Here is a 19,792-nt window from a genome sequence, read left to right as displayed (position 1 = left end):
ATGACATTAGGATGGCTGCCCCGTCCTTTAAGGCGAGTCACCTTTTGAATATATAATATTCCACCCACTCAGTCCTCGCAAGACTGAGAAATGTCTACTGCAGTCATACATTAAATACTGCACCTACACAAACAGTGTTGGCAAACTGTTAATGAACATGAGGCAGGATGCAAGCATGAGTCAGCATATTTATTAAAGGTAATGCAGTTGGTAGGGTCATACATACAGTCCCAGGTCAGTGAACCAGCAGACTAACACATCTGAGGTAAAACCATAGCTGAGAAATTAGAATAACAAGCTGGAAGTGAAATCCAGAAAGACCTAACTGAAACTAGATAACCGATCTAGGCCTACAAATTAATCACACACAAACAAAACATGGAGAAAATGCTTCAGTGATGTGGCAAACAAAGGCAAGACGTCACATGTATGAACATGTGTAAGAAATGTTGGGTGAGCTTTAATTTTTCTTTCTTCACTTGCATGTACCAGCAACATACTGCAAAACAAGTTTGGAGAAGGCTGAATGAGGTCAATGGCTATGACCCCATCTCCTTCATTCACACACCGTGTCCTAATTGTCATTTGACTGATGAATTAATCTTACTCCAAAGTACATTAGCATAAATAAATATTGCCTGTGTTATTATTACAGCCTTGTTGATATGTGTGCACTGTATTGTAAGATCCAAGTTATAAATCAAGGTGCTGTTTGTGCTTTTTTACCATGTGGAGGAGCAGGTAAGTGTGTTCTGAGGTTGATGGTTTGGCAAAGAGCAGGCTAGTAATTCAAAGCAAGCAATACTCTAAATGGCTAGAGATTTCTCACTATAACAAGATATCTCTAGCCATTACAAGGAGTTATTTGTGAATAGGCTCTGAAGAGATGCTGAAGATTTATTACATGACAAATATCAAAATAAGTTAGAGGACTTTTATACATTGGCATATAACAGGAGTTGGACACAATCATTTGAGTTGACAAACTCAATAATTCAAAGTTTGTTCAATCAACATTCATAATAACATGGGCCTACAAAAGAAAGGGCCAAATATTGGAAGTAAGGCACAGATAGAAAATCATAATTTTTATAACAGTTTTAATAATGTAGCAGTTGCAGTTTGCTTCTCTGAGAAAGCCGACTTCATAAAAAAACATTATTTTTCAGCAGAAAGGTTTGAAACATTTTACATTAGGTCCAAAGCAATTTGTTCATATCCAACAAATACTTCCAGTAGTACTTACTATGAACAAAGCAGGGTCTGAGGTATTAGACATGGAAAATTTTACACAGCAGTAAGATCCAAATTCAGATTAAAGAGCACACACAGCCCATGGGCAATGGTTAAAAACCGACCCTGACAAACGTAATAAAGTGACCTCTTTTTTTTTTTACAGAATTAGAGGATATGTCACTGAAACATTGCTGGTAATTACACCAAGATACAGCATTATAATGAAATGTTGCTTTGCAACATAAAAACAAACAATCAAGAAATTGTTCCAAGAATGTGTATTACCTTTGTCAAAAGGTTTCTATGTTTCAAATCAAAGATTTCAGTGTATTTTATTTGCTATGTTGAACATGTGATTACAATTGGAAATGAGATATAAATTTTTTCGTGTGTCATATTTTGGGCATGCATATATAGAGCTCTTCGTTGTTATTGTATTACAGAGAACACAGAATCATTGTCATAGAAGGTACAACAGTCATTGTTCTGCAGTGTTTTTGACATCCAAATACACCAAGACTTAAGATGCAGGTTAAAGCATTAGCCTAAATTGCTGAAACGAAGTCTTGTTCATTTATTTTGTGGTTTGAACTACTCCTTTAAATTTACTCTAAGAATATTTCACAAAATAGAACTTTTCTTAGTTGGAAAAGCAGATTTCTTAACTGTCAAACTTCAGTGTCATGTAATTGAGAGTAATGAATTCTTAAAGCATCCCAGTTAAGTCAAAAGATCAGTGAATGGAAAATGCTGCAGGGAAGAACATTTTAACACATAAACCCCACACAACAAACTCCCTCCAAAATTATCTCTTTAAAGCAAACACAAAATAGAGAAAATTAATTGCCCTAAGAATACTAAGTCTTTCCCATGACAAAAGCAATTGTCCTTATGCAGATGAGTTGTCGCGTAGTCCAATTCATAGTGAGATCTGCTCAGGCAAACACAGAGGGCAGACTTAGTCACACGTGTGCTGCTTGGCAGCCATGTCCTTGTTTCACTGCAACAGATACATGAAAAGATGTGTTATGCATGAATGAAGGAATCAAATATATATAAATGGCTTGACATCTTTTACTTTCATGCCTTGTTTCTTTGTGGTTGCTGTAAAATTATGTAGGTGTTAAAGAACATTAGCATAAATATGTGTTTGAATCACCCTTTACCAGTTCATCTGCAGAAATGTGGTGCGTTGCTTCTCACTAATTTAATTATTTGTGTATTACCCCACACTGCAGGCGCCTTGTGTCAGAATAGGCTTCCATGATTGGTTTATAAGTACAAATGAGTGCAACCTAACCTGCTGCTGGCAAGGCACCCATTCACAATTCACAATATATAATCTTCCATATGCACTGATCAAGCATGAATGTAGTAGTGTTCCAATCCTGTTTTGCAGTATATCAAAAATACTTTTGCTAATGGAATACAAAAGACCATCCCTGGTTAAAATGAACAGTGCCTCAGGCAATGCGTGCTGTATGTATCATACGCAAGACCTTTTGTTGCATCATGGAGATCTTTCAGTAGACTAGCACAGATTTCATTAACATAATCATTCAAGTTTATATGAACCTGCTGCTTCAGACAAATTCTATTTTTAAATTTACTCTGCAGTTGGTGCTGTTGGAAGACTGTTGGTTCTGAATGCCTTGCAACTGTAAAAACTCGCACAATCCAAAAGCTGCTTTTGACACTGTTGATCACATCATTCTTGTTGACCGACTGGAGCATTTTATGGGATTGCAAGGTGTAGATCTGGATTGGTTTAAGCCCAGTCTCCATCCCAGAGCCTTTACAGTTACCGGTAATATCGGGAGCAGTGCGTCCAGTTAGCTGTTAGCCATAATGAAATACCTCAAATGTTGGTGCTGGGGTCATTACTCTATGTTTTATTTTGCTTCCTTTGGGGGATATTATTAGGAAGCGCAGCTGTACTTCACTTTAAAGCAAACAAACATATGCTCAATACAACATTTAGTTGAGTGTTTAGCTGAGATTAAGAGGTGACAGCTGAATGAAAAGAAAACACAGATTATGCTTTTTGGTTCACGAAAATCCTGCGAATTGCTTCAGAACAATGTGCGGGATATCAGATTATGTTACAACCAAAGTAAGGATTAAAAAAACATTTCACTCAGATCTTAGGTTCAATTTTGAGGTTAATGAGGTGGTGAAAAGCAGGTTTCATCAATTAAGTGCGATTGCGAAGGTGAAACCGTTTCTTACTCGGCAGGATCTTGAGAGAGTTGTTACTGCCTCGATTTCTTCTAGACTAGATTATTACAATGGCCTTTATATGGGTGTAAATGAAGCTTCTGTGGCTTGCAGATGGTACAATATGCATCAGTGAGACTGCTGACCGGACCACTGAGGGAGATCATATTTCTCCTGGTCCAGTGTCTCTTCATTGGCTCCCAATGTTTTAGAATTAATTTCAAGGTACTTTTATTGGTGTTTAAGGCCTCACATGCTTGGGCACAATCCTATATTAAAGTGCTTCTTGAGCCTCTCGTGCACTGAAGGCCACCGAGGTCATCAGATAAATTGCTTCGAACTCTTTCCTGACCTCCACTCAAGTCCAAAGCTGGTCTTACCTTTGCTGTATGAGTGTTAACACTGTGGGATAGCACTGGAGTTCAGGCCTGCACCCCCTATCGCTGTTTTTAAATCTAGGTTAAAGACCCTTCATTTTTGTTTCATATTTATTTTCCTTGTGAGATGTTTGCTGTCGTATTGTGTTTATCTGTCTGGTCCTATGTGGGTGTTTTAGGTATTAATTATGTGTACTATTAATTATGTTTTATAACTGTAAAGCACCTTGGTTTTAAAGATGCTATATAAAAAATACTAAAACTACCATTAAGTCCATATGTTGTGACAGTCCTGCATATTGTGACATAAAAAAAATTCATTTTGTAAAATGTAAAGTTTAATTGTCTGTTTCTAACACTAGGACTACCAGCATTTTCACTCCAAAATTTTGTACCTGGTCTCCACCAGGGGGCAGTTCTGGGGACATTTGCATTCCATTAGGCCACCCTTTGTTATGTACATGCAACCACTTAGGGGGGGGGGTGATGGTGTCAGTTCATTGTTCTGCTGGATGTGTTCACTGACTCAGATAGAGAAGAAAAAAACCCTGGCCTCCCCCATTGCAGTGGTCATTTGAGCTGTGTTTTTTTTCTGCCCTTCCCTTTTTATAATAAATAATAATAATAATAACCTTTATTTGTATAGCACCTTTCATACATACATGCAACTCAAAGTGCTAAAAACTACTGAAAATAATGTTTGTGGGTGTGTGTGTGTGAGGCTGTATATGTGTTTGGGTGAATATGTATGAAAAGAGAGGTCACATGGAGACACACAAGCAGCTGATCTCTTCTGGTAAGATTTACTAAATGTCCTTTTTTGTTTACTGGTTATGGCTGTTGTGTTTTTGGAAGGAGACACACTGTAAAAAGTACCATCTTGATAAGTTAAAATAGCTCAAGATTATTATTCTATTTCAAGAAGCTAAGGGTTTTTTTTGTATAAATTAATGTAAAAATATCTTTACCTAGTGGCAGTTTTTCAAAAGACGAAAACTATTTCAAAAAAGGTAAAACAAATCAGAGCTATTTTGACTAATAAAATGCTACTTTTTGCAGTGTGAGAACAATCCTACATAAGTACAAAAGAGGCTTACTTGAAATGTTTTGGAATTATAATTCAAATATTATGTTTGTGTCAATTTCACATTATTTCAACCTTTCACTAATCAAATCTCAAACCTATGTTCCTGTGGATCACGAGACTTCATCACCTCCAGAAAAGAGAGGTCACATGGAGTCACACGAGCAGCTGACAGAGATGGCAAAAGACGGCACAGTGTGGCATGAGGAACAGATTGGTAGACATTATGGAAGGCATCACAGCCCAATTGAATGCCATCCCATGAATGGAGAGCCAACTGCTTTTGCCAGAAGTGAAGTGTCTAGTCGCTTACAGAGTTTCCTCTGTTTCATCTCTCTGAAAATGCTTCGGACCATACAGGAGTGGACTGTTCAGCATGCACACCAGACGACACAGCATGAAAACTGGTTCATGGCCCTCCCTGAACTAATGGCTTTCATTGCCATCCTCATCCAGCAATGCAGCAGCCCTCCATCATGAAGATTATGCAGCGATACCGGTTCCAGGACACACGCATGTGTATACAGCATGGACACACGCAGTGAACGAGCTGCAACTGACCCATTTGCTGCAGTCTCTAATGTTTGGGGGTCTTTCGTTGCCAACTGCTTCAATGCTTACAACCCAGGAAGGCATATCACAATAGATGAGCAACAACATGCACAGGTGTAAAAGAGAGATGGGCAGACTTCTTGGTGAAGCTTGCAGGAGAGCTTGGACAGGCTCATATGGCAGCCAAGGAGGTGGCCAAGGAAAAGGTTCAGCAGCAACCACCCACACCTGACACAGGGAAAAGGGCATTGTGCCGAGTCAAGTGTGGCTGCAAGAATAATCATGCCACTAATCGTTGTATTTCTTGTACTTAGTTTACATGTGGCAAGTGCAGAAAAGAGATGATGTGGCAGTGCCAGGTGTGTGCAGAGTAACACGTTTCGTTACTGTGCGAATATCAATAAAGCTAACTTGAATCAAAATTTCTGGCAATGTTGACTTTTTTTTGGGGGGGGGGGGGGGGGGTTGGCTGAACAGGCTACTCTCTGCAGTGGGGGTGGTGGGACACTACATTTTAGGCTGTTATAGTCGGTGATAGTGTAAGGCACCTCTTCCTGTACTCTTTACTGTATTTTAGACATTGAGGGCTTTTGAGGGGACGTTGTGGATGAACACTGACCAGTGGCTGACCATGAACACTGAACACTGACCCTCTTTTCTCTCCTTCTCTTTTCTCTGTATGTCCCACCAATTATTTTTATTACTATTGTACTGTATTTTACAGAATTGTTTTCTTTTTATTCTTACATAAAAATAAAGTTGTCCTCCAAAGATGGGGGGGGCAAAAAAAAGAGAGTAGTGACTCGGAAATCTCTTCTGGTAAGATTGTTGTTGTGTTTTTGGAAGAGACACACTAAAAAGTACCATCTTGATAAGTTAAAATTGCTCAAGATTATTATTCTATTTCAAGTAGCTGAGGGTTTTTTGTATAAATGTATGTAAAAATATCTTTACCTATGGGCAGTTTTTCAAAAGACTAAATACTGAAAATAAGGTTAAAAAAATCAGTGCCATTTTGAATAATCAATATGCCACTTATATGTCACTATAATTCAAATATTATGTTTGTGACTTCTGACTTCTTCTCACTTTGTGACTTCTTGCAAGAGAGCTTGCAGTCTCTTGTGGCAGGCAGCCAAAGGTGTGTGTTGAAGCAGCAACCACCCACACCTGAGACACGCCTCATTTACATAACACTGGAGGTAAGAAGGGCTTATCACACCTCCCAACCCTAGCCTTCTGGCTAAGCTCTGGTACGTGGCAGGGATGATAGCCTTTTGGCTAAGGTATGGCCACCCCAGTGCTAATCTATTTTGTACATAGGCTCAGATCCCCATTATCTGGCCACTATGGCCCTTCACACGGATTGTTAGACTTGACCTGAAACCCTTAAGGCCAGTGAGGTGATGATGGAATCGGAGGGCAGGACTGATGTCAGGACCCGTGTTGCCCAATACTGCCCTATGAACAGCTCTTCAGGAGGACTGCACAGTTCACTGCAGCTACTACCAGATAATGGGGAATGAAGATTTATTTAATCTGACTTATCTAGTAAACCACACAATATTTTATGATGCACAATTAATTTGTTCAGTAAAGACATTGCAAACCTGAACATTGATGAAGGTCTATAGATTAACTAAATCTGTACATGCCAACAGACAGGCCAGAGGCTCCTAACATACAACTTAGATGCTTTACATAAACCAGTGTGTGAATATTAGTCACAAACCCACCCACCCACCCACCCTCCCCACGCACACAGCCAAACACACATAAGCCCATATTTCACATTTTACTGGCGTCATTACAAATCAACCATGTCGTGTTTAAAAGCTTTCATTTTCAGCACATTTTATTATGCTATTGACAGTGTCAGGCACTACAGAGCCTGAGTCTTCGGGGATTAATTATAAATCTTAAAGCAGACCCCAGTTGTCCAGTGCATATTATAGTTTTATGGATTATTTCGGATTTATTCATAATGGTGCAAAAGGAAAACAGCTCTCACACATGCTGCACTCCGTGGTTTGCCACTCTGGGATTGGCCAATCTCCCTCCAGCTCAAACCTGCCTCTGCATCCGGCCTTCTGTACTGGCCAACACCTGCAGTGCCTTCAGGACTCATTTGAACATACATATATACTCACTAACCTCCTACTGTCTTTAGAAGTCAACTGTTTAGTGGCTTTTTACACCAGGCTTCTTCTGTCTTTTGTTTGTTTTTTCAATGTTCCATTTTGAACGGTTTCGAACGGCTCCTGGATTACCCTGTGATTACCCTGTCGGCCTGTTTTAACAATCCCTTTCTGGATTCCGTAATCGGTGTACTCAGCACAGTTATCCTACAACCTCTGTCTTGCATTTATGACATCAGATCTACCAGTCAAGATAAATACAAAGACGATAATTGAGTTGTTTGAGTTTTTTGAGCTGGCTGCATCATGCTCCAGTGTTGATGAGAGGTGATTATTTATATCTGTAAAGGTTTTTGTTCTCAAAGCAAAAAGGCTGGATCCCCTTACTCTACCTGTGATTAAAAAAAGAATTCCTTAATAGCCTGAGCTCTAGGGTGGCCTGGGAATCTAGTGAAACATTTATGAGACTCAAGTACATCTTTCTGTTAGCTCATCACACAATGTTCTTTAAGCAGGTCAATTCTGCATCCTCTGTTATGTGCAAGAATGTCCCAGTTGTGAAGAATCACGTAGCATATCACTGTGTGCACTGGTGTCAGAGCACAGCTGTCAACCCTCAACTGCATTTATCAAAGCACAACAAGTGTGACCTGAAAGGACCTTTCACACACAACTCACAGATCAGAACTAAAATGTTACATCTCTAAAGGGAAAAAAATGATTTTGACTATCACGCAACATATGTGCTCTGAACGCTCTGATTGTTATTCATGCTCCTATTTCATTTGCTCACCCCACAGGGAAGGAGCAACTGTGTCTGGGCAAGACTTCCTTTACAGAGAACGCTTCTAAATCTTCACGTTTGGGATTACAGACTTGTTGCCAAAGCAACAGCTTTGACAGCAGCTTTGGTGAACAGAAAAGTCCAAAGTCATGCCAAATTGTCAACAGTCCAATCTAGTTCATTCAGTAATGATCAAACTATGGGCCCAGGTATGCTAATAGATCAACAAAAAAATGAACATTAATTATGTTCAGTATAGCACAAGTGACTTAATCAAACAAGTTAGATTAGGAAGCATGATTCTGATCACTTGTCAGGTGCTATTTGTTAATATTTTAAACAGTCCCCAAGAACTGACAATGTGCCTAAATAGTGCACAGTAGAAATAGGTAAAGGCATGGCAGAGAGCCCCTTCTACACAGCAGAACATCATTACTGAGTTTGCTACTGCCATAGTAGTGCAGGTAGCAGTGGAGTTGATCATAATGCTTCTGGTGTCGTCCAGCCATTTCAGATGGTGCACCCTGGCGATAAGAAAATGAACAAATCTGACATGGTATTTTGCTATAACTGTAATGAATGAGGCTTCAAAGAGAGACTCGGCTAGCAGGTTACAGCGCACGACCTCCCAAAATGTGCTGATTCCTCTCAGGATGAGCTTGTTGTACAGGACTCGGCCCAGAGCCTGACAGGCCGAGTTTTAATAGGTCATGTGCATGCGCTTACCATTCATCTGTGGCCAGAGCACAGGTCTGGGAAATTCACTCACAGCTGTCTCAGATGGCTTAGTCAAGGATTTTGGCAGGATAAAGGCCTGGCAGCCTTCATGTACAACAAACCACCACCACAGTAATGTCCCCTCAGTATCAGCTAGAGAAGAAAAGAAACATTAAGTCACATGTGTAGGAATGGCACTTCAATCAAATTCCAACACTTTGAACTAATTAGTTAATAAAAATGGCACAAATAAAACAAGTTTACATGTTCTCTCCTTTCTAAAAAATATTCATTACCAGCATGCTGAACTTTATTGGTCATATAATATTCTTGACTAATGTCATTAGGTTTGCCTAAAACGGTAAGGTACATTTTTGCAGAGACCATGACTGCACAATTCCTCTGATGAACAATTAATCTGAACCTAAGCACAGAAACATCTCATCCTTATAATGGCATGTCCAGCAACCCTTAGTCATCCCACTCTGGTATTCTAGTTTCTTTTTGATGTTGAAACTGGTGAAACTGGTGATATTTGCCAGAATTGAGGCACCATCACATACACATGTGTCCATACAGCAACATGTAGTAAATGTCTTACATTCCGATCTTCTTTGGAATAAAACTATCTATCCTGCTATTCACAAATCACGCTCAACACATTTTCTTAAAGAATATCAACAATGTACTAAAGCCATTTATTCAATTATCAATTTATACATGTGAACAAACAATATAATCATATTTTTAGGAGCAATAGTAACATCAAGGCTGCAGTAATGAAGGCTATTAACGTCAATAATATTCTCCTAAACCAAATGGCAGGAAGCCCTGCAGACACCAGGTCTACCCCGTAATGGTTGGATGTTTGCCTTTATGAGAAGCAAGGAAATTACATTCTGGATTTCGCTTTGTTTTTTCAAATTACATTAGCCCCTTGCCTGTGTAAGAAGACATACATTTTACTAATGGATGTTGGACATAATGCCAGCTACAACATGAAGAAAAGATATGGAAATGAAATCAAAGTTGACAGAATCAGCTCTTCAGTGGCAATCTTAATTTACCAGTTGAATGTTTACCATTGTTATTGTTGTTTTTTCAGAAATGTGTGCTTGTGATGTTAAATCAACGGGAAAACACAATACTAAACCACACAGCATTGGAGCGAATAGTGTGCAAAACTGAGAAATAGAGTAATTTTCTCAGATGAATGAGAACCATATGTCATAAGTGTCACGGTGAGGGGGCCGGGTCGCCACCAGAGGGCGCGCAACCCGGCCAGCAGCCGATCCCAGCACACACCCCCGCGCACGCAACCACTCCCACAGTCACAATCACCATCATACTGAGCACCTGTTTCTTGTTTACTTTGCACTTCTTAAGCCCGCAGGTCATCTGGTCCAGTGCTGCACATTGCCGCTACACGAGCGTCTCTGGTTGATAGCGAGTTCGTCACTGCGTTCCCTACCGTGTGTGTACGCTACGAGCTTCACCTTGCATCCACAGTGTGTGCGCTACGAGCTTTACCTTGCATCTACAGTGTGTGCGCTACGAGCTTTACCTTGCATTACTTGCTGTGTATGCGCTACAAGTGTTACTGGTTGCCATGGATAATAAACCACCTTCTGTCCAACCCACGTCTCCGGCTGCCTCTGTCCCGACGCCCCCGGCGTCACAATAAGGGTCAAGAAATTCAAAATGATTTTAAAGGACTAATAGCTCATGAGCTCAGAGATAACATTCTGACACCCACAAGTCAGTAAATGTTATAATTAAGTTAAAATGTTATAATAAAGTAAACTATATCATACTATATCAAACACCATTTTTTGTGGACCTGCAAAAAAATCCTGAGACTTTGGGACAATCTTGTGATGTCTTGTATTCCTAAACCTTTCCAGCACACCTGCACCATGGAAAATTGCACATACACTTTAATATCAACAGCAGACACCAGGATGGGCCCTTCATCTTACCGTCTCGGTCTCCTAACACATTAGACCTGACCCGGAGCACACTGCCCGTCTGCGTCCATCCCAGACGGCCCATTTCAACCCAGCGCGTCGTTCTGGGCGATCGATTACATGGGGCGGTGAAACGGCCCCTCAGCCAGGCCGGCCCGGGCTGCACCACGCGGACCGCTCCTCCAGACCAACATGAACAGATGAGGGGAAATAGGAGATAACAGGAGAGCCGTGAGAGAGACACTGGTGAGAGCTCTTGACTCGGTTGTTTATTTCTGCCTGGCCTCTGCACTAGGTAAAAAGTAGCTGGTCATGTGCAGAGCCAAATAATGCTTTAAAGTCCTAGTAAAGAATAGACAAGCCAGCCACACAAACACACCAGCATTCATTCTGAGATTGCTACCATAGAGCATGGTGCTAGCAGCTATTGTTATTGCAAATCCTTTTTGTTGTCAAGGTGTTGGAAAAAAATAAAATAAAATTCTGGCCCGCAACTGTTCCTAGTTAGGGCTTTTGGGAGAATCTCATTTGATTGGTCTGGGCCCGTGTTGGGATGCTGCACGAGTCTCGTTACTGTGGTAACCCGGAGCATCGGCCAGCCTCTGCTGCTGCTGCTGACGGGGGAGATCAGAGTGCTCGCGAACAGAAGAAACGCGATTGCAGCACGTGCAGCTGGCTAAGTGCCGGTCTCTGCTGCCTCCCCGCCGTCGCCGTGGTTACTTCCTCCTGATTGCGGCGCTGATCCGACTCCTTCCTGGTGGCTCTTTAATTTCCTGTATTGATTCCAGATCGCGGATAGAACTAGTTCTACATCTTTAAACACGAACAGAGTCCTTCTAGCAGATTGAAAAAGCAGAGATTGTTCACACTGTTTGATAGCAAAGGATATGAAAGTCTTATACGTATGACTCTAACGCATGATTCCACACCGTGTTCCTGTAGATTTGAATAAAACTCACTCTTTTATTCATGAGTACAAGCTGTTTGAGCGAGATATATCCTGTGACTCCAGGTCTAAAGGGGGATGTCATGGTTGGGTTAACACTGAGCTGAATCCCAATCCAGAATGCATGAGCAGTCGACATTCTCACAAATCCAGCCAGGCTGGACATGCCACAGCAGGAAGCTCACACTGCACACTGGGATGCTGACCCTGGGTTTATTAGTTCTGTGGTATCCTTGAACCATTCAACATCAACCAATGCATCATTTATCCTGCAAAAAATCTGACTTCTACCTCCAGGCACTTGTGCACACATCGCCTCCAAATGCAGATAAACCCCAATCACGACCATAATAAATCAGAGCCAGGCCTTCAGACATTCAAATTTCCAATTAGTTTTATTGCACTTGTCTTCTCTTGTCCCCCAGGTCTGGAAGAACGGCTCACTCTGTACAGGTTCAGTTCTGGAGTGTGTGGCACACTGTGCTGTCTCTGCCTCTGCCTCCCAAGACAAACAATTCCTCAGTGTCCAGCAATGCTCCTCAGGCCTGCTGCGGCCCACAATGCAGGGACGTCTCCCGTTGTGACTGGGAGCAGTGGGCAGCCCTTGCAATCCAAACCCTGGGTGCAGATAAATAATATGGAAGGGGCCATAGTGCTTGCAGTGAGCCTCTGGGGCTCCGGTGAATTCACTCTTCACATTGCTGGATGTCCAGCCCTCCAGCAATAGTGTGTCCAGCAGGGTTGAGATTGGACTGAGCAGATGTAATAAAAGTCTTTTCTGGCATCCTCCCCAAGGTTAGGCCTGCATTCTGACACTTCCTGCCTCCGCTGCTCTGATACACTCTTAACATACGCCGTTGATCAACTTCCGCTACAAGATGCTTATATCATGCACTCTTGCTCCACTATGTCTACATTTCTGCACTCAATATATTTGTATTTGTTTCTTTCTTTTTAGATGACAGACTGAAATGAGAGCTGCATGACGCAACACGAGTGGTACGAACACATTCACCCTGGACTGGCACCAAGCCATGTAAACATATGCAGAAAATAGGGAAAGGGAGATGTTCCAAAATCTGCAGTATTCATTATGCACTTTTGAGGTAAGACAACACGATGAACAGGAGTTAGCAGTTTTCAAGTGCACCTCAGAACTTAAAGAGAAGAACGTACCTTCTCAACAGACGGAAATGGAGAATATGTACTGAAAGGGCCAGTATGATATCATTGTTCCTTCATAGACGTGTGGAAACGTAGATAGGCTAGGTATAGGCTAGACTCAGATGCACATATATAGAGGACACTATGTGTCTGATGTTCCCATGTTGGGTCATGTTGGGAAAGCAGGGCCAGTCTGCTAGGCCTGAAGTGGAAAGGCCTTACAGGCAAACATATTACTCCTGACACACACTGATGAGATGCCATAAAGGCAAATGTCAAATATTTAGAAAGAAGAGCACAGAAAACCATCCTGAAATGGGGCCATTAGTTCTTGTTATTGAAGTAATTTATGTGCATATATTCCTTAGGGAAAATAATTTAGGTTCCAGTCTATAAGCTCATTGGTTCAAATATGTCCCAATTGGGCTAACAGCATCGGGAATACTGCAGCCCAACATGTGTGAAGTCTTCTATGCTTTAAGGTTTAGGAAGTCAGATGTCCTAGTGTAATACTAGTATAGTGTGTTATTTTAAATAATGTATTACTCTTTCCAAACAAACTTCCAGAAGTAGGGAAGGAAATGCCTTTTTGGACTTTGTATAACAAAATCAAAAGAGCTGAGCAAACCCTCAATTTTCAAGCCTCATTGGCTTGTGACATGAATCGTGAAAAAGGTGTTCAAAGTAACATTATGATCGTTAACCATTTCAACAAAAGTTGTTTGGATCATTGGATCAGTAAATTGCATCCATACATATATATATATATATATATATAACCCACTATAATGTACTGTATATAAGGTAATATAATATATAAAAGAAATAATATATAAGAAATAAAGCACAGGTGGTTGTTGGGACATGGCGCTCCTGGCCAGAGCCATAACACCTGAAGCCCTACAGCTGTTCGTATGGGAGGCAGAGATGTGATGTCATTCTGCATGCAGGCCTCCCCTTCTACACTTCATGAGCTGTAATGAAGTATGACCACTGTTTGGATGACAGTAACTCTCCTTTGAATTCTTAGTTTAAGGAGTGCATGATAACAACCTCTTTAGTTTCTCTTTGTTTCACTGTAAAATCTTTAAAATATTTGCAGTATATTGTAGGTTTCCAAACATTATTTATTATTATACTACAGTGCAAAACAACAACGCAGACCCATCAGTCAATGAGCGTAAAGCATCAGTTGTGTGGTTCCCCCAGCAAGATCAGGAGAGACCAAGCCCACATAAAGGTAAAGATAAGGACAGTTAAGAATAAGGACAGGTAAGGATAAGGACAGAAGAGGACATTTATGTCCTCACTGTTAAAGCATGCAAACAAAGCTCTGCAGTTTGTCTTTAGCGTTTTGTCAGCTTCTCCTAGCAACCAGATTATAGTGCGCTTTCTATGTGTGTAATTATGATAATGAACATATTCATTCTTGGCGGGATAATTAGCATAGAGAGCAGGGGGTCACTCGAGAAACCCACTCTGTCTGTACCTAAAGAGAATGAGCTTGTCAACACTCTGATGCTATAAGAGTAATGAATTATGGGTTTATATTTTATCAGCACAATTTATTTAAATCCAACGTTCCTTCATTATAAATGCTTATGCTGGGGATTTTTAGTAAACTGGTTTTCAAAACAAACATTTTTTGGAGACAAAACATTATTTTGAGAGAAATGTTCCTAAATTCACCCCAGCAATGAGGAGTGTAAAGCTGAATATTTCACTCAGCAGGAAAGCTGAAGGAGGTATGATAGGTAAACTTTGCAGCATCTCATTTCACAGTCTCCTGGAATCAGGTCCTCCTAGGGTATATTTCTGAATTTTAAACCACTCTACTACATACTGCACAAAGTATATACTTTTACATGCTGCTTTCTAAAAAGTATATAGTACAGTGTGCAGTAAGAATCCCTGGGAGTAACTCTTATTTACATATACATGGTTTTAGAGACGATCTACAAGGCATCTCCAACCAAGCCTGGAAAGAACATTTTCATGCAGCAAAGCATCCGGCAAGATGTTTGTATGCCGGTGTGTGACTATATTGTGGCTTCATTAAGATAATCAAAAGCCAAAGAACAAATAAATCAGTCAATCAATATTCAAAACTCAAACGATAACATTCTGCTGATGAGAAATTTGATGCAGAGAAATTTGCTGATAATGCCACAATGTGTAGGCTGGTCCAGAGACTTACTGTCTTACTGTTGCTTTAATGTCTTGATTTAATGGATGTAATGCATCTTAACCCTGATGAACTGAGAGAGAGAAGGTCTGACCTCAGTTGCACCCACAGGGAGCACCGTCCACTTCATAGAAGTAGAGAAAGTGAAGCTGCCCTCAGTTTGCACATCACAGCGGATCTGACCTTGACCCTCAATACCACCTGTTTAGCCCAAAGATCCCAGCAGCATCTTCATGGTGTTTGAAGGACTATAAGAGCCAATACGCCTCCTTTCATCCTCATCTGCTGCACTGGACCTAACCAGCTCTCTTGAACCCTGGTGTGAGAACAGAACTGTCCCTGCAGGGGACTGCGAGAACAATTGAGAAAATCATAGGGGCCTGTCCACCCATCACGTATCCTAACATAAGTGGTGTATCCGCAGGGCCATCACCATTTTGGATGATCCCATCCTGCTCCTGTCACTAACTCAGCCTCTGCTGCAGAACATCTGTGCCAGACTGCCAGATCTCACAGCTTCTTCTCAGACAACGTCAGGTCACTCAACACACTGTTACCTCTCCAACGCTCAACCCGAACTAATCACTAGTCTTCCCGTTATCACCAGGACCATCAGGACTCCTCCCACCAGCCATCCCATAATGAGCGCACACATTTTTCTTGCCTGTCATTTCACACTTGCACTTTAAATAAGGACATCATGTTGTGGACACCCGTGCCTTTAGAGACTTTTGTTGTACACCTCATTGAACACCTAAACCATGTTCTGCTGCTGAGACTGGGATCCTCTCCCCATTCTGGTTCATAAACAGTGTAGTTTTAGTATATAGTGGAACACTTATTACAATGTGGAGTGGGGTTTGCAGCTGAGCAGCTCTCTAATCGCTATTACTGTTCACCAGATTACACACAAAACATATTTGTTGTTCTGACTCCCAGTGTGCTGTGTCCTATATGACTGTGTACTGTCCTGTTCACGTAATGTCCTGTATGAATGTGAACTGTGTACTGTCCTGTTCATGTAATGTCCTGTATGAATGTGAACTGTGTACTGTACAGTGTAGTAAAGTACACACATTTTCCAGAGATCAGAGGTCCTTATATAGTGCACTATATGTGTAGAAGGGCCTCTGTCTATATGCATGTATGTATACCTGAAGGTAGCATCTCTTGATCTGATGTTCATGCACAGCTATGTTATTAAATGGGTAGTGATAGTTTCAGTAAAATATTACACCTGCATAATCGGTCTGCTTTTTCCAACTGTATACATTTAAAAAGCACAGTATATTCAAACTGTCTTGTCAGTTACTGTGAGTAAATAATTTGTGAAAGCTCTCCAGGAAGCTGAGAGGGATTTGTTTCAGGGATAATACACTAAATATGCAAATCCACACATCTCTCAATTGCTTCAAAAGATCCACTGCAGCTTAAAGCCTTGAAGTGGGTACAGAAGAGTTGGTGATGGCTTCATTTGCCTTTCACAGTATCTCAAAGAATTACTGAGTATAAAGGTTAAGAATAAAAGATATCCAGAATGAGTTTTAATAATAACTCTGTAGCATATAGCACTTTTATTCTGCTGATGTGACCCTGTGATTCAAAGATAATAGAGAATGTTTATAAAAACATATATGTACTTACAGTATGTATGGTGTAACCTCAAAGATTATATGTTTTTAATCCAAGTATATGTTTCACAAGAAACTGAAACTGTGTTCTGAGCTGATATTCCCATCAGATATTCACAGGCTGTTGTATTTGCTCTGCTCTTAAATCACCTTGCTTATTCTCTTTCAATCTGCTGTCATGTTCGGCATGCAACAGAGGTTCTTTCTTGCAAGTTAAAGGATTATGTTCTCAAAGTGGCAGAGTCCTTGCCTGTAGATTGTGCCCTGAGGTACCCCTGGGATTTCTGAACATGAAACCGGGGGTGGGGGTGCAAGGGGGGGGGGGGGGAGGGGGGCACATGACGCTTGACGGAGCGCTATTTGTTCTGCGAGTCACACTGCACAGTCTCAGTGTGAAAACCTACTTAACACTCAAAAGTCCTGATGGAACACATCAGGTATCCAGAAAATTACACAAACATACACAAACAGAGAAACAAACAATGACAACCTCAGACCTCGTCCTGTACGGGAGGAGTTTAGAGAGAGATAAGTGTGTCATAAACGGTGCAGACGGCAGGTATGCGGCTAGCATGGTAATGCTATATTCAGTCTTTTGTTATTCCACTGCTCCTTTGCTCCTGTCCCTGGACTCCACTAGCATCCAGTGCTCTGCACAGATTCAGACATCCAATCAAGACACCCTGGACCCACATAGGTAATATACATATCACTGCTGTGTGCAATGAGCTTTGTAAATCCATTAGATAACTAAGCAAGACTTTGTTTCCACAGACATAAGAACACTCTGAATGTCTAAAATTAACTTTTGCAGAAAGGAAAATGTCACGTTTCAATATTTATTTTCTAATTTCTTTTCCACATTAACCCAATCCGTGCCCTGCTGACAGGAGTGCTGTTGGAGTTCTCTGACTTGCTCATTATTTAAAACGGTTTCCTGCAAAGAACTGTGAAACTCATGCTCCATCCTCAAATCAAACTTTAAAGCAGTAATGTCGTTTCATTTGGAGAAATCTATATTTGCTAGAAGCAGTTGGATGTATGATATGGGGCTCACTGAGAACAGAGGACGCCTTATGTGCATTATTTAATAGACCTTGATGTGTTATGTTACAGTAACTAAAGCCATCTTTCACAGGCCTGAGATGAGGTTGTTAGTATCAATAAAAATGTCAAATGTGTAATTTCAAACGATTATGTTTTCCTTAAATTAAAGTTCCAGCCATCCATTAAAGGTGTTTTACTCAGATAAAACACAGGTAGCCCTTACTGCAATCTATAACATTCTTGCCCATGCCCAAAATGAACTGGGCTGTGAGTCTAGAAACATCACTCTGACTTCAAAAACAATTTATAGAAAATTATGAACTTATAGAGCTTATAGAGATCTAAAGCTATCTGAAATGTGTTATAATGTCAGTTATGAAACATTTTAGTTTAATATGATAATCAGACATTTTTTAAAGCTTTTAGCTCATCACATTTCGGTAGTCTTCACAGGGATCCGTTTAGGCACATAAGGCGGGCAACTTGTAGCTCCGTGGGTGGCACGAACACTTTCCAGGGGGTATGTGGTGTGTGGAAGAACTGTGAAATACATTCTTTTTGAAATTGGAAATTAATCCTAGATATAGGATAATCTTAGTTCACTCTGAAGAAAAAAGGATTCAAATTAGGAACAAAATCATATAAATAAAAAATAAAACAGGAACATTTTGTACATTTATAAACACAGTGCACTACAGCCAAGTATGTGTAATTGGTAAGCACTTGAATGTCCATCGTTTGCCACTGAAACATGAAACTACTGAACAATACATAAAGGATAAAAAGATCTATACATTTTCCGCGACGCAGTTCTTCATGGCATGTTACTTTAACTCTTTAAGTCTACAAAATATAAAGCCAAACACACACACACACACACACCAACCACAGTGCTAACGATCAGTTCCAAGACACCAGACCACTGCACCAAACTCCCTTTAGATGCAAACAAAGACGCTTGCTTGTTCTGATTTCACGTCAAGGTGAAGCTACTTTATTATGCAGAAGCGCCCCCTAGTGGGCCCGCCGGCGGGCCCAGCTCCTTTACGGCGATATAAAACATATTAAACATTAATGAATCTCCGAACAAAAGCGCTTAAATCAAAATTTCCTATCCCATCTACATGCCTACCGAGTTTCAGCCGTCTACGTGCAGCCGATCGCGAGATATCCGGCTTTGAAGTTGACCACAAAAGTGCACCCCGCGAGGGGGTCTCCCGACATATCCGTTTACAAAACATATTTATGTTGTGAAATGTCTTAATGTTTTGTCACCTAAAAATCGTTTACTAATAAGGCTTTAATTTAAGACCTTAACAGCGTAGATCCGTTGTGGTTAAGTACCTTAAAAAGCTTGCTCACCTCACTGCAAAATTTTCCAAAATCCGCTTCCTGAATGAGACACTCCGACAAATCTGCCCCCTAAGCGTCACAGAAGCATTCTTAACGCTGATTTGACCCCTCATTACAAAGCTGCAGCGGTTCTGCTTTGATTTGAGTGGTTTTTATTGGTCTAAAGTGGGGTAGTGACTTTGAGTGACAGGTTTTACAACCTCTCCCACGGCGAGGTGCGAAGGGGAGGGGGGGAGGGTGAACCAATAAGCCCACAGAGACAAGCTGGCGCCTCAGAAGTGATTGAAAGCTGTTCTAACCAATAGTGTACATCCTTCCGAAGCTAACCAGCCCTCATATGACATGATTGGTCAAGTATATTTTTAAATTGAGCCCTCGGAAACTGGCGCTTCAT

At 40.9% G+C, this 19,792-nt stretch overlaps 1 long non-coding RNA gene across 1 annotated transcript; it reads right to left on the bottom strand.

Annotated features, from left to right (window-relative positions):
- Positions 1-1,433: 1,433 nt before the first annotated feature.
- LOC143514561 (uncharacterized) lies at positions 1,434-19,448 on the bottom strand. Its single transcript, XR_013130900.1, has 3 exons — positions 19,408-19,448; positions 9,115-9,258; positions 1,434-2,236 (listed from the first exon to the last, which is right to left on the bottom strand). It is a non-coding gene; the product is annotated as an uncharacterized LOC143514561 (long non-coding RNA).
- Between the last annotated feature and the right edge of the window lie 344 nt (positions 19,449-19,792).

The sequence above is a fragment of the Brachyhypopomus gauderio genome, chromosome 5, assembly GCF_052324685.1.
Source record: "Brachyhypopomus gauderio isolate BG-103 chromosome 5, BGAUD_0.2, whole genome shotgun sequence".
NCBI lineage: Eukaryota > Metazoa > Chordata > Actinopteri > Gymnotiformes > Hypopomidae > Brachyhypopomus > Brachyhypopomus gauderio.
The sequence above is the reverse complement of the archived record's forward strand: the minus strand, read 5'-3'. Positions and strand labels throughout refer to the sequence as shown.